The sequence below is a fragment of the Pipistrellus kuhlii genome, unplaced genomic scaffold (genome assembly GCF_014108245.1).
Source record: "Pipistrellus kuhlii isolate mPipKuh1 unplaced genomic scaffold, mPipKuh1.p scaffold_m20_p_13, whole genome shotgun sequence".
In the NCBI taxonomy this organism is placed as follows: domain Eukaryota; kingdom Metazoa; phylum Chordata; class Mammalia; order Chiroptera; family Vespertilionidae; genus Pipistrellus; species Pipistrellus kuhlii.
This window is the reverse complement of record NW_023425438.1, coordinates 20911610-20924823: the sequence shown is the minus strand read 5'-3', so window position 1 is coordinate 20924823 and position 13214 is coordinate 20911610. Positions and strand designations below refer to the sequence as shown.

Genomic DNA, 13214 nt, shown 5'->3' with positions numbered 1-13214 from the left:
AGGAAGCCACTGTCTGCTGACTTGAAATTTTAATTAACCATCACTGTCTAGCTCTTTGCCTAAGAAACAGGGCACGTCTCTCTAGAGGACAAGGGAGGCGATCTGCAGCCGTTCTGTAATGTGAGAGGACTCTGTCTAGTGCGCTGGCGGAAAGGACAGGAGGCAGATGAAGACTATAGTTGCATGAAGGCTGGGGTGGGAGTTGACTAATGAAAACACGAGAAGGTACAGGCATTGAAGACAATATCGCGGCCATTTCAGCAGAGAACAACAAAGACAAGCCTCAGTTAGTGAAGGTGCGTATGTTGACTCCAGTGTGATGGCTTCAATGCCTGTACCTTCACTCTGCCCAGCCCACTAAGCTTCCCTCCACCCCCCACCAGCTCCCAACCCTTAACCTGGCCCACCCGGTCAGTTCACAAATGTAGGAAAGTAGTCCATGCAAACGATCTCCTCTCTGAGGGGAAAATGCAACTGCACAACAGAAAGCCTTTCACAATCACAAATGAGCTTCCTGTGAGATCCTGTTAAGAGCAGATTTTCTCCCGTGTGCTGTGCCCCCCACTGCGAATGTTTCGGCCAAAGTCGCATGCTCCCATGGATTGCCTGTCCACTAATCACAGCCCCATGGGCCCCATTTGTCGGATGGACTCGAGCCAGGCTACCTAGGTTCAGGTGCTAGCTCAGCCATTTGCTAGTTGTGTAACGTTGGGCAAATTGGCCAACCTCTCTGTGCCTTAATTTCCTCATCTATAAAATCTGCACAACAGGAGTGTCCACCTCATAGGGTTGCTATAAGGACTAGATGCATTAATCTACCGAAAGCATTTAGAATAGTGCCGGCAATATAGTATGATCTAAGAGAATGTTAGCTTATACCAAATTATTCACATAATTTGTCTGCAATGGGATTGAAATTATCTTTTGTAAAATGAGTGAGTGGGGATTTCCTTATTCATCCAGGGAAGATATTTACAGAACTTTTCTTTTTTCTTTTTTTTAAGAAGCTGTTTATTTTCCATCAACCTTATCTCCATTCTGTTAAGAATTTGTGGAAGAACAGCTTAGGACCACTCAGTGGTCGTTGCTACCCATTCAGTAGCCTGAGCAGTGGGGGCTGCAGACTAGTCTTCAGCGGCAGGCTGAGCCCTCCAGTCTTCAGGGGGAGACGGCTATGTGGATACAGCACCTTGCACACTTTCAGACCAGTCTGCGACCTCAGGCTGAGCAGCAGTGAACTCAGGAGCAGGAGCAGTCCACTCGCCCTGAGATTCCTCCTTGGTCACAGCCTTTCTAGCTGCGGCTTGCTCTTCCTTTTCTTTTTCTTTTTTTTCTTTTCTTTTTTTTTAAATTTAATTTTTATTTATTTATCTTTTAAAAAAAATATATATTTTATTGATTTTTTACAGAGAGGAGGAAAGAGGGATAGAGAGCTAGAAACGTCGATGAGAGAGAAACATCAACCAGCTGCCTCTTGCACAACCCCTACTGGTGATGTGCTTACAACCAATGTACATGCCCTTGACTGGAATCGAACCTGGGACCTTTCAGTTCGCAGACCAACGCTCTACCACTGAGCCAAACTGGTTTCGGCTGCTCTTCCTTTTCAATCTCCTCAGGATCTCTGTGGAAGTATACCACATTTTCCGGCGTATAAGATGACCCCCCTAATTTTTACAGTTAAAACATAGGTTTAGGCCTATATTCACTGTATAAGACTACCCCCCACTTCCGAGGCAACATCAGTTCTTTTTTTAATAGACCGCCTCTCTGACTCTGGCCAATCTGAGCAGGCTTTTTACTAGAACACAGTGTAGCTTCGGTTACAGAACATGTATAATTTGCATGCATAAAAAGCCTGTTTGGATTGGCTAAGTTAGAGAGGCGGTCCGAGCAGCCTTGCAGTGATTGGTGTGGGTTCAAGTAGGAAAATTCGTTTAGCGGCATATTGAGAGGTTTTTCGGGATATACTCAGAGTATAAGACGACCCCCGATTTTCGGTTGACTTCTTTTCATTTCAAAAGTCGTCTTATACACCGGAAAATATGGTAGATCAGGCATGACTTCCCACGGGTGTTCACAGGAGATGGTGCCACGCATGCGTAGTACTTCCCGGGCCAGCATCCACCACATCAGACCCACTGAGTGAGGCCTCTTGTTGTTGCAAGGGATGGCAGAGGAGAGTCTGTTTTACATGGAGCAATGGTGGGCAGGTTAACATAAGACGCCTTTGTGAGAGACTGGTGGTCAGCCCTGGGGTCAGTCACCACCAGAAGTCTTGGCTCCCAAAAGGCTGCCTGGATCTGGTTGGTGAAGGTTCCAGGAGTGACACGGCCGGCAGTAAGAGTGGCGGCTCCAGTGGCAGCAGCAAACTTCAGCACAGCTCACTGGCCAGGATTCCTGGATGATATGACACTGACGTCAGCTGAGTTTTCGATGGCATAATGGCCCAAGCTGCCAGCAGAAGCTCCTCCCAGGTTCTCTCAGATTGATGATGTAGCTGCCATCGCTTTTCCTTTTGTAGATGTACTGTTCCATTTGGAAGTCAAAGTTGGTGCCACCTAAGTGGGTTCCTGCTGCAAGGAATTTGAGGACATCTTCTGCCTTCATTTGCAGGACACCAAGGGCTCCGGACATTGTGAAAAGTTTCCCTTTAAGTAACCTGGGAACCGAGAACAACGCCGTATGGAGCCCTCCCTGGGTAGCGTGGAAAAGCCAGAACTTTTCATAGACTAACTGGTTCCCCAGGCCATTTTTTGCAAAGCACATCTTAAGTTTCTCAGCTGAGAATTCTCTGATGACGAGGATGTTTGTCATATCTTGGGGTGAAGGAGGTTGCTGTAATTTCCACATGACAGTGTGCCTCACAGGTCTCTTGAGGCTGAAGATGAGAGTTTGAGTCAGCTGTTGGAAGTGCAGTCAACATAAGCAACTCCGTTAATTGTCTTTGTTATTCTCTGCTGAAAAGGCCACAGTGAAGTCTTCAATGGCTCTACCTTCTAGTGTCTCCTGATGTTCCCAGGGCCGGGCCACTTTACTGAAGAATAACAAGCACAGTCCAAGTAATAAGCACAAGAGTAACAAATACAACCCACAATGTTAAAAACGCTCAGCCCATCCCCTCTCCCTCACCAGCAGAAATGACCAACAGCTCAGTCCCCAGGCCACTCACCAGCCGGGCAGGGCACATTTCTCTCTCCACCAAATGAAAGCCCCTCCCCAGAAGGTTTTTATGATGAGCCAGTGTCCATGAAAGGGGTTGAAGATTTATTTTAGTCATAGTCTAACTACAAATAAACCTAATGATGACTTTTACTTATTTTTAAATATATGCATTTTTAATGATTTCAGAGAGGAAGGGAGAGGGAAAGAGAGAGAGAAACATCATTGATCAGCTGTTTCCTGCCCAATCCCCACTGGGGACTGAGCCCACAACCTGAGCCTGTGTCCTTGACTGGAATCGAACTCGAGACCCATCAGTCCACAGGCTGACGCTCTATTCACTGAGCCAAACCGGCTAGAACATGATGACTTTTTAAATTTTATTTTATTGATTTTTTTACAGAGATGAAGAGAGAAGGAAAGAGAGCTAGAAACATCGATGAGAGAGAAACATCGATCAGCTGCCTCTTGCACACCCCCTATTGGGGATGTGCCCGCAACCAAGGTACATGCCTTGACCGGAATCGAACCTGGGACCTTTCAATCCGCAGACCGACCCTCTATCCACTGAGCCACACCGGTTTTGGCATGATGACTTTTCTTATTGCTAGCAGCCCAAGTTTGGTCTTCAGCAAGGCAGATGATGGCTGTGTTAAAGATGACACACCAGGGCTAGAAGGCTTCTCTCTGGAACTCACACACCCTCCTCCTGGTCAGTGCCTACATCTAGGCCCCGCCCAAGACCCCTATCTGCATTTTCACAGAACCATGCAGTTTTCCCTCATAGCTATTGTCACATGTTTGTTTTTCATTTATACTTGTGTGATTTTTTTAATTTTTTATTCCCCAGTGGCCCAAAGCTCTGTGAAGGCAGGAACAATTTGGCTCTTCTAGTCAGCAACTCGCAGCATGCCTGGCATGTGATTGGTGTCCCATAATACTTGTTGGGAAAAGAAATGAGCAAATGGTCCCTTCGAGATATCATTTCTGCGCAGGGCAGGGAGGAGAGGAGAGAGTCACAGAAGTCGGCATTTTCACGGGGCCTCCCGAGGCCCATCTGGGCTTTGTTCCTGATAAAATCTGCTCATGAGAAATGCCAAGGGCAGCCACAGTTCCCAAGGTGAATCCAGCCAGTGCTTGGCTGGCCTTTTACTCTCAGGCTACAGTATATTATGCTTTTTACACATAACATAATGAGGACTTGTATAATGAGAAAACACCTCCCAGATTGTAACCAACCTGCTGGAGGGCATTTATTCAGCATGTTCCTCCCTGTTCAACAAGGGGGGAAGAGGCTGGAACGTTCTGGCAAACCTTTTTAGAGCTGGTCCTTCCCTTCCCCTTTTTCATTCTCCCTTATCTCTCAAAACTCAATTGTTCTATTACAAGGCAGTGAGCTAAATGCCGAGTTGAAGGGTCTGGAAACTACCACTCCCTGGGGCTGCAGGCCGCCCTCCTCAGGGTTCCCTGAAGCTGATACAGATGCACACTCATGGCTGTACTCCTGGGAGAGCCAAAATCCCAGGTTCCGAGGCTCCAGGAACCCCCCTGACAGCAGGGCAGAAGAGTCTGGGATAAAAACAATGTTTTCTTCAAACTCTGAAGAGGTGTCTCTTTGAGTCAGTCATAAGAAAGGTTTTAATCACATCCTCCCTGTTGCCCCTGAGCTGATCATCCAGGTTACTTGGTCATAATTATGATTCTGCAGCAAAGAAGGTGGCATTTATTGGTACCTCTGGCTCAAGCAATAACCCATAGGTGGCATGAAGGAAGGGAGGGTGGAGGGAGACTAGCCAAGGTCACATAGCAAGAGAGTGGTAAAACTGGCCCTGGACCCCGCTTTCCACTTCATTTACCTTCCTCACAACCCAGGAGAATGGCCAAGTATTTTTTTCAGACTCTGACCCCGTAAGGCCCATTCCACCTGATCCAAGGGCCCAAGCCCACAAAGGCCACGGTGCAGGAGACTCGCCTGGCAAGTCCGGTGAGCCTGCAAGTTCCCAAGCCCAGTGCCCAGATATTGGGTGCAGAAGGCCTAGGACCACGTGGAGGGAGAATACAGTCTACTTCAACCCAGCCAGTCCAGCGGGCATTTGGGTTGGTGACAACTGCAAATGCAGAGAGAGACAGAGAGAGAGAGAGAGAGAGAGAGAGAGAGAGAGAGAGAGAGAGAGAGAGAGAGAGAGAGAGGAAGGATTGCAAATGCACTGAGTATGTGAGCAGCTCTGATTGCCTCTCTGAGAGGCCTAAGCTTCGTTATCTGCTATTCTGACTGCCCTCCATGCACTCCTGCCCTCCTTCCTGCCCCATCCTAAAATAAAGGCAATTTGTAATGAGTCAGGATCCTTAATAGCATATTGCCTGGCACCGAATAAATGTTTAGAAATATTTGTTGCATAGATGGAACGAAGGAAGGAAGAAAGGAAGGAAGGAGGGAGAAAGGGAGAAATCAAAGCAGGCTGACCACACTCTCATGTTTATCTGTAGAGAAGAATTTATCTCCACAAGTAACACTGTTTCCTCAGAACCCCGTTTACTTATGTAACACCTGAAAGGGGTCCCCAAGACTCTTCTCCCCATCTCATCCCCACACCTGTCTCTAATAATCCTATTTCTCTGGACACCACCCTCATTGCCCCCCCCCCCCCCATCCTCTAATGTCCCTACCGACCAAGGCTCCTCTCTGGGCCACAGCAAGGGGAAGAGTCAACACATTCCCCTGTCAGTGCTTTAGGCTGAGTGTGACCTGTACTGTGACCCATCTTCAGCCCAGGAGTTTTAATTGACGTCTCGTGAACAAATCTCCTGTCTTTGCCTGTGTTCTGCAACCTGCAGACAAGTTAATAATGTGAGGAATGGTTTCCAAAGCCGCCTTCCATTCCTCTTTCCTCTTGGGCTCAGTCCTTTTTCTTAGAATGGCCTCCCTGAAACAAATGCTCTCATCTCAAAAGATCAGTCCAATATTCTTAGACTTCTGGCTCATGGGAACAATGAGACATCAACTGTGGCAACCCCAAAGCATCTTTCTCCGTATGCCCTCCTTCTCTGCTTTGTTTTTGCTTTTATTTCTGATAACCTAGTGTTTTGGAATTAGAATAGCTGCTGACATTTCAGTTCTCTCAATTGCAAGAACATGGAAGAATCGACTTGATAGCAAAGTCAGCCATAAAGAGACAAGGCATAAGAAACCTGAGATAAGAGGGGATATTCGGGAATGGGAGGGAAAAAAGGAAATGGATGAAGGAGTCAGGCCTGTTTCACCACATCTGAGGGTCTAAATTCTTCCAGCAAACTGATTTCAAGCTGGAATTCCTGAATATTTGGGATGCTAGTGGCAACAATGGGTTAAATACATAAAGGTTCACTTTCTCCTGTAAAAGAAGACTAGAGGTGGACTTTCCTCTGTTATGCAAGCTCATTTCATCAATGTGGCTTCTATCCTCAAAGTCACCTCATGATTATAAACACATATGCACCAAATAACAGAATCCCAACATATATTAATTGCCTGACTGGTGTGGCTCAGCGGTTGAGCATCGACTATGAACCAGAAGGTCACGGTTCAGTTCCCGGTCAGGGTACATGCCCAGGTTGCAGGCTTTTTCCCCAGTCGGGGGCATGCAGGAGGCAGCCAATCAATGAGCCTCTCATCATTGATGTTTTTACCTATCCCTTCCTCTCTGGGAAAAAAAATATATGTTTAAATATATATATATATATATATATATATATATATATATATATAGATAGATAGATAGATAGATAGATAGATAGATAGATAGATTAATCAACACTAAGAGACTGGAAGGGAGATTTAGACAGTTTTATACAATAATAATTGGAGACTTTCATACCCACTTTTAATAATGTACAGAACATCTAGATAGAAGAGAAGTAAAGAAACAGAGTTGTACTCAGTCCAAAAGGAACCGCCTCCTCTAAATGTCAATTGGAGAGAGAAGGAGCAAGGCCACCCCAGGTATAGTAACCACCTCTGCACTGTTTGTGCCATCGCTTATCTATGACTGCGCAGATGCACTTTCCTGAAGGGCAACCTTAGGCACCAAAGCAGCTCTGCTCTCAGGTCATAAGTCTAGGCTCAGCTTTAGTTTTCAAATCCCACACAGGGCCAGGGAGATGGACCTACTGGCCACCCAGCGTCAGTTACATCCTTTGCCACCAAAGCATGTAGACCCTTGTCTGAGCCTCGCTTCGAGTCAGATTCCTCTTCTTTAATCATTTCTTTTCAAGGAACTTTTCCTCCAGCTCCTGGCTGCACTTAGACACTGCCCATATCTTTCCTCAACTAAGCGCTCTGACCTCAAAAAAACATATGCACTGATTTGAATTCAAGGAAGACAGATCAGACATCTTTTCCTTCCGTCCCACAAGGCCCTAGGAAAAGCTGGTTCACTCCTCCTCAGCCACCAGCTCTCAGCACTGTAAAACATGATGTGAGAAAAATTTTGCCAAATCACAGAAGACATAAAAGATCTTATGAAACCCTGATTTCAGGAGAATGGAAAAAGGAGGATTTCTGCATTTGCACAACTAAGAAGGTAACTCAAGCAACCCTTCACAGGATAGAAATGGTCAATTTATCCAGATATCTACACTAATAAAAGGGAAAAATGCTAATTGACCGTACCTTTGCTATGCCCACAGCCAATCAGAGCGAGTATGCGAATTAACCCAACAAAGATGGCAGTTAATTTGCATATGCTGAGGAAAGAAGGAGTGAAGACGGAAGACTGCATAGAAGGAAGAGGGAGGCAAAGGGAGAAAGCAAGGCAGCTGCCAGAGGGAAAGGGCAGACAGGGAGGGTGGGACAGGAGGTGGCAGCGGCAGCCGCACATGCGGCCACAGTGGCCACTTGCAGGAATCTTCCTGCAATGGACCCCTAGTGTGTGTGTGTGTGTGTGTGTGTGTGTGTGTGTGTGAATATGTACACACACACACACACACACACACACACACACTAGAGGCCCAGTGCACGAAATTCATGCATGAGGGGGGATCCCTCAGCCCAGCCTGCACCCTCTCAAAAGCTGGGACACCTCAGGGAATATACGACTGCCAGTCTCTTAATCCAGGACCACTGATTCCTAACCGCTCACCTGCCTGCCTGCCTAATCACCCTCTGCCTTGGCCCCCACAGCTGTGGTTTTTGTGGGGAAGGACATCCGGAATGATGTCCAGAACACTGTCTGGTTAATTAGCATATTATATTTTTATTATACACACACACACACACACACACACACACATATATATGACATTTAAATAAATTATGATAGCTTGTTACACAACTAACTGCTAATAAGTAATGCAGACAATGAATATTAGTGAAGTTCTGACATATGGAAGATCAAAGAGTTTAGAAGCACCCAGGACATTTTGCGTCTGCTACCTGGAATGCATAATTTTCCATCAAAATCTTACCAATACAGAATAATTTTTAAGAGAAAGTAATTTATGGAGCAAAGTCCTTTAGTTTCATTATCAATGTTCTCTTTAGCATGATTAAATTGTTTCTATATTTCTATTTTAAAGAAATCATTTTCTTGGGGATAAGTTATTTTCTATTTTCTTTTCAAAAAAGATTTGCTCACAATTGTATTTGTTTGTGTGGGTTTTTAAAAAATATATTTTATTGATTTTTTACAGAGAGGAAGGGAGAGGGATGGAGAGTTAGAAGCATTTATCAGTTCCCTCCTGCACATAATGGGGATGTGCCCGCAACCAAGGTACATGCCCTTGACTGGAATCGAACCTGGGACCCTTCAGTCCGCAGGCCGACACTCTATCCACTGAGCCAAGCTGGTTAGGACTGTATTTGTGTGGATTTTTTTGTGTTTGTTTTTTTTTTCTTACAGCTTCATTGATACATCATTCACAAACCATACAATTCAACCACTTAGCAATACAATTTGATGCTTTTTAACATATTCACAGAACTGTGCAATCATCACCACAATCAATTTTAGAATATTATTATCACCCTCAAAAGAAACCTCATACCTATTAGTAATCACTCCCATTCCTTCTCAACTCTCCAGCCTTTAGCAATTACTAAGTTACTTCTGTTTTTATGGATTTTCTTATTCTGGACATCGCATACAAATGAAATCATATAATATGTCATCTTTTGTGACTGGCTTATTACACTTAGTATTATACTTTCAAGAGTCACTCATGTTGTAGCATGTATCAGTACTTCATTCATTTTTATTGTTGAATATTTTATTGTATAGTTAAATCACAGCAATTTTCAACTTTTTTCATCTCATGGCACACATAAACTAATTACTAAAATTCTGTGGCACACCAAAAATTATATGACATTTTTTGCCCTGGACAGTGTGGCTCAATTGTTTGAATATTTTCCCATGTATTGAGAGGTTGCCCATTCAATTCCCTGTCAGGACACATGCCCAGGCTGTGGGTTAGATCTCCATTGGAAGGCATGCAGGAGGCAGCTGACTGATGTTTCTCTCCTGATCATGGATATTTCTCTCCCTTAAAAAAAAGTCAATAAAAAAACATTAAAAATAAACACACACACACACACACACACACACACACACACACACACACGTTACCTTTTTTTGCTGATCTGACCAAAGAAAATAGGTATAATTTTGATTCATTCACCCAGGTGACTATTGTTGTGTTGACTGTTTTAATTTTTTTTATTTGACAGTCTAAAGAAAAAGAGGTCAGTGCTCCTGACTAATAGTTGCAAATTTTAATAATTCTTGTGACTCACTGGTTGAAAATTGCTGTTATATCACATTGTACTTATCCATTCATCATGGACATATAGTTGCTTCCACTTTGGGGCAATCCTATATAATAAAAGTCTAAATAAAAGTTATGGGAAAGAAGTGAGCCAAGGTGGGGCCACTGTTGGCTCACTGGAGAGTCAGAGAAAAGGGGGCCTTAGGAACAGGTTTAGGGGATTAGCCTGGAAAGAGCTGCTGCTGCCCATTGCTCCCCTGGTTGTAAGTCTCAGGAGGTCCCTTAGAGTTTAGGAGATGTGAGCCTGTGGGGGAAGCAGAGGGGGGAGAGAAAGGCATGGGCGTGCTCCCCGAGGGAGAACTCACATCTTGCCTAAAGTTCTTGAGGGCATGGCAGAATTAAATGATTTTAGGATTGCAGTGATGGTATCAAAGTGTTTGGGTCAAGACATCCCACAAAGAAAGAGCTTACTGGCAGAAAGGTCTAGCCTGAGTTGAGCTGTACTAGTATACTTGAAGAGGAGGAGAAAGAAGATAGCATTCTAACAAGGTCAATAAGAGAAGCAAAGGGCTGGCGATTGGGCTGAGTATGGAGTACAAGGGGGGTTAAGTAGAATGTAGGGGAGGGTGAGGCTGGAATGATCTGTTGGGAATCATAACCTCAAGTGTTAAATGACTAAATTTAAAAAATATATTTTTTTTTATTGATTTTTTACAGAGAGGAAGGTAGAGGAATTGAGAGTTAGAAACATCAGTGAGAGAGAGTCATCGATCAGCTGCCTCTTGCACACCTCCCACTGGGAATGTGCCCGCAACCAAGGTACATGCCCTTGACTGGAATCGAACCTGGGACCTTTCAGTCCGAAGATCTACTGAGCCAAACCGGTTTTGGCAGGACTAAATTTTTTTTATAGCTTTGGGGGAGCCATTGGAAACTGTGGTTTAGGGACATTAGTCACTTAATCAGATCAAATGGGCATGATCACAGCAAAGACTGGCAGGTGTAAGCAAGACAGACCTAAGTGGGGAGAGGCCTGAGGTAGCTAGCCCCTATTCTTAGGAAGCTATCATAGCAATTTAGTGCTGAAGCAAAAGCATTAGGATAGCCAGCTGGAATTCAGTGACTTAAATGTTGCTTCAGTGGGCAAAAGTGTCATTCATCATGGGGCTGGCTCCCCAAAGGACCTATGCTTATGGACAGGGAACTCATCATTTTGCTATTATAAAAATTGATTAGGTCATTCAGAGTGGAAATTGATGCCAGAGGTTTGACGTTAGTCAGGCTAGAATAACAAGCTGGGGAATGAGGCAGGCCCCTGCCAACTGGGCAAGGAGCTGGTCTGGAGGCACAGAGCATTGCAGGGAAGCACTCTGTCCCTGCCCTGGGAGTCTGGGAGGTCTGACAGTGTCTTTCAGCTGCACCAGGGACTCCAGGGCAAGCTTCTGGAGTGACATTTCTCAGGACTTCTGTCCGAGCTTGGCCAGTCAAGTGGAATCTGGCCTCGGAGGTTCATATCTGGGCCATCCTCCCTGCCTGAAGGAGCTTGTAAAGATGGGGGTAGGGGAACTGGCTGGGATGATACCAGTGAGGAGCCTAGGGGAGCCAAAGTCTTGGTTTGGGGGAGAGATAGATAGATAGATAGATAGATAGATGATAGATAGATGTTGAAGATTGAAATACATTTTGCCAAGAGTAACAATAGTCTGCTGCAGTGGCAATAATGTGTGCTTGTATAAGGCTCCCACCACTGATGAGATGTTTTCCCCACTCACACAAAGGTTCCTCTGCCCCTTTCTAAGAAAATCATTGCAAAACTAGCCGCATGCCACCCAGTGCCAAGGTGCCTGGTTGTGACGATGGTGGTGGTGATGTCTCTCCCTATCGGTCCCCTCCCTAACACAGTAGCAGTTGGCTCCATCTACACACTGGAAACATTTCTAGGATGATCCAAGACGCCAGTGTGTCCTGATTTGAAAAAAAATCATCGTTCTAAGTCAGATGCCTTTCAGCTTCCAGACAGCTCCTCCTCCCTCTGGCCCCCTGTAACCACTTGGGGCATGGGGTCAGAGGATGGTGGGCCACTGTGAGCACCCTGATCCTTAGGGGACTGACACTATTGCCAGTCTGGGTCGACCTTACCTTGAGTATTTTTTAGGGTGGAGACCAGACAGCCAGGTATTTGGAGTGGTGGGTCAGGTTTGCACTTTGCCACAGTTCACCAACCTAGGGTATCTAAGCAGCCACCATTATTACCTTTTTGTTTTTGTTAATCCTCACCCAAGCATTTCCACTGATTTTTAGAGAGAGAGTGGAAGGGAGGGGGAGAGAGAGAGAAACATCAGTCTGAGAGAGACACTTCCATTGATGCCCTCCCACGTGAGCTCCAACCAGAGCCAGGGATGGAGCCTGCAACCGAGGTTCCTGACCTTGACCAGAATGGAACCCAGGACCCTTCAGTCCGTGGGCGAGCTCTATCCACTGAACCAAACCAGGGAGGGCACCATTATTATCTTTCATCTTCTGTCATCTGTGTCGTCTCATCGTCATCAGGGTCTCCCTCTCTTGTGGAAGGGAGAATGGACAGAAAAGGGGTGTTCCTCACCACAGAACTTTGTGACCCAGCCTGCAACCCACGGGCAGAGAACTCTTGCAAAAATAGCAAAGAGTGCCCTCGTTTCTCCAGTAGCCGCAGGGCAGATGGGGCGATGACGCCTCCCCCTCCCCCCCCTCAGAGTACACCCCTCACCTACAGGCACGGGGTGAAGGGGGGGGGGGCAGTCAATGAGTTCTCTGTACACCTCCTGTAACACCCTGCCGCAGCCAGATTCTTATTCAGGCTCTCGACCCTGGGCTGTTGGGTCCCTGGAGCTGGGTCGGGAGAGGAGGTCCAAGCAACAAGAGAGGAGGTCTAAACTCGGTGCTGAGGCTGAGAAGCCTGGACGCTTCCTCCTCCTCCCGTGGCACTTGGGTCCCCTATTCATGTTGGACTCCAACCCTGTCTCTAGTGCTCAGCATCCCCGCCCTGTCAGCACGCTGCATCAGTGACCGCGCCTGCCCCCGATGGGGGAGAGATAAGAGGTAGAAAGGAAGAGAGAGCGTTTGGGGAAAACACAGCGCAGCAGGGTGACCGGCCTCTCCCCGCACCGCGGGTCTCTGCAGCCCGCGAGCCGCCGCCGGCGGCTGCGGCACCGATGCGCTGTCCGCGGTGCTGACGGTGCTGACGCGGGCCGCCCCGCTCCGTGGCCCTCATTCCTCCGTCGCCCCAACTCCTCCCCAAACGGGATCATTTCCCCCCAAAGGAACCCTCCGAG

At 46.4% G+C, this 13214-nt stretch overlaps 1 pseudogene; it reads right to left on the bottom strand.

Annotated features, from left to right (window-relative positions):
- Positions 1–411: 411 nt before the first annotated feature.
- LOC118717754 lies at positions 412–2739 on the bottom strand (annotated as a pseudogene).
- Positions 2740–13214: the final 10475 nt, after the last annotated feature.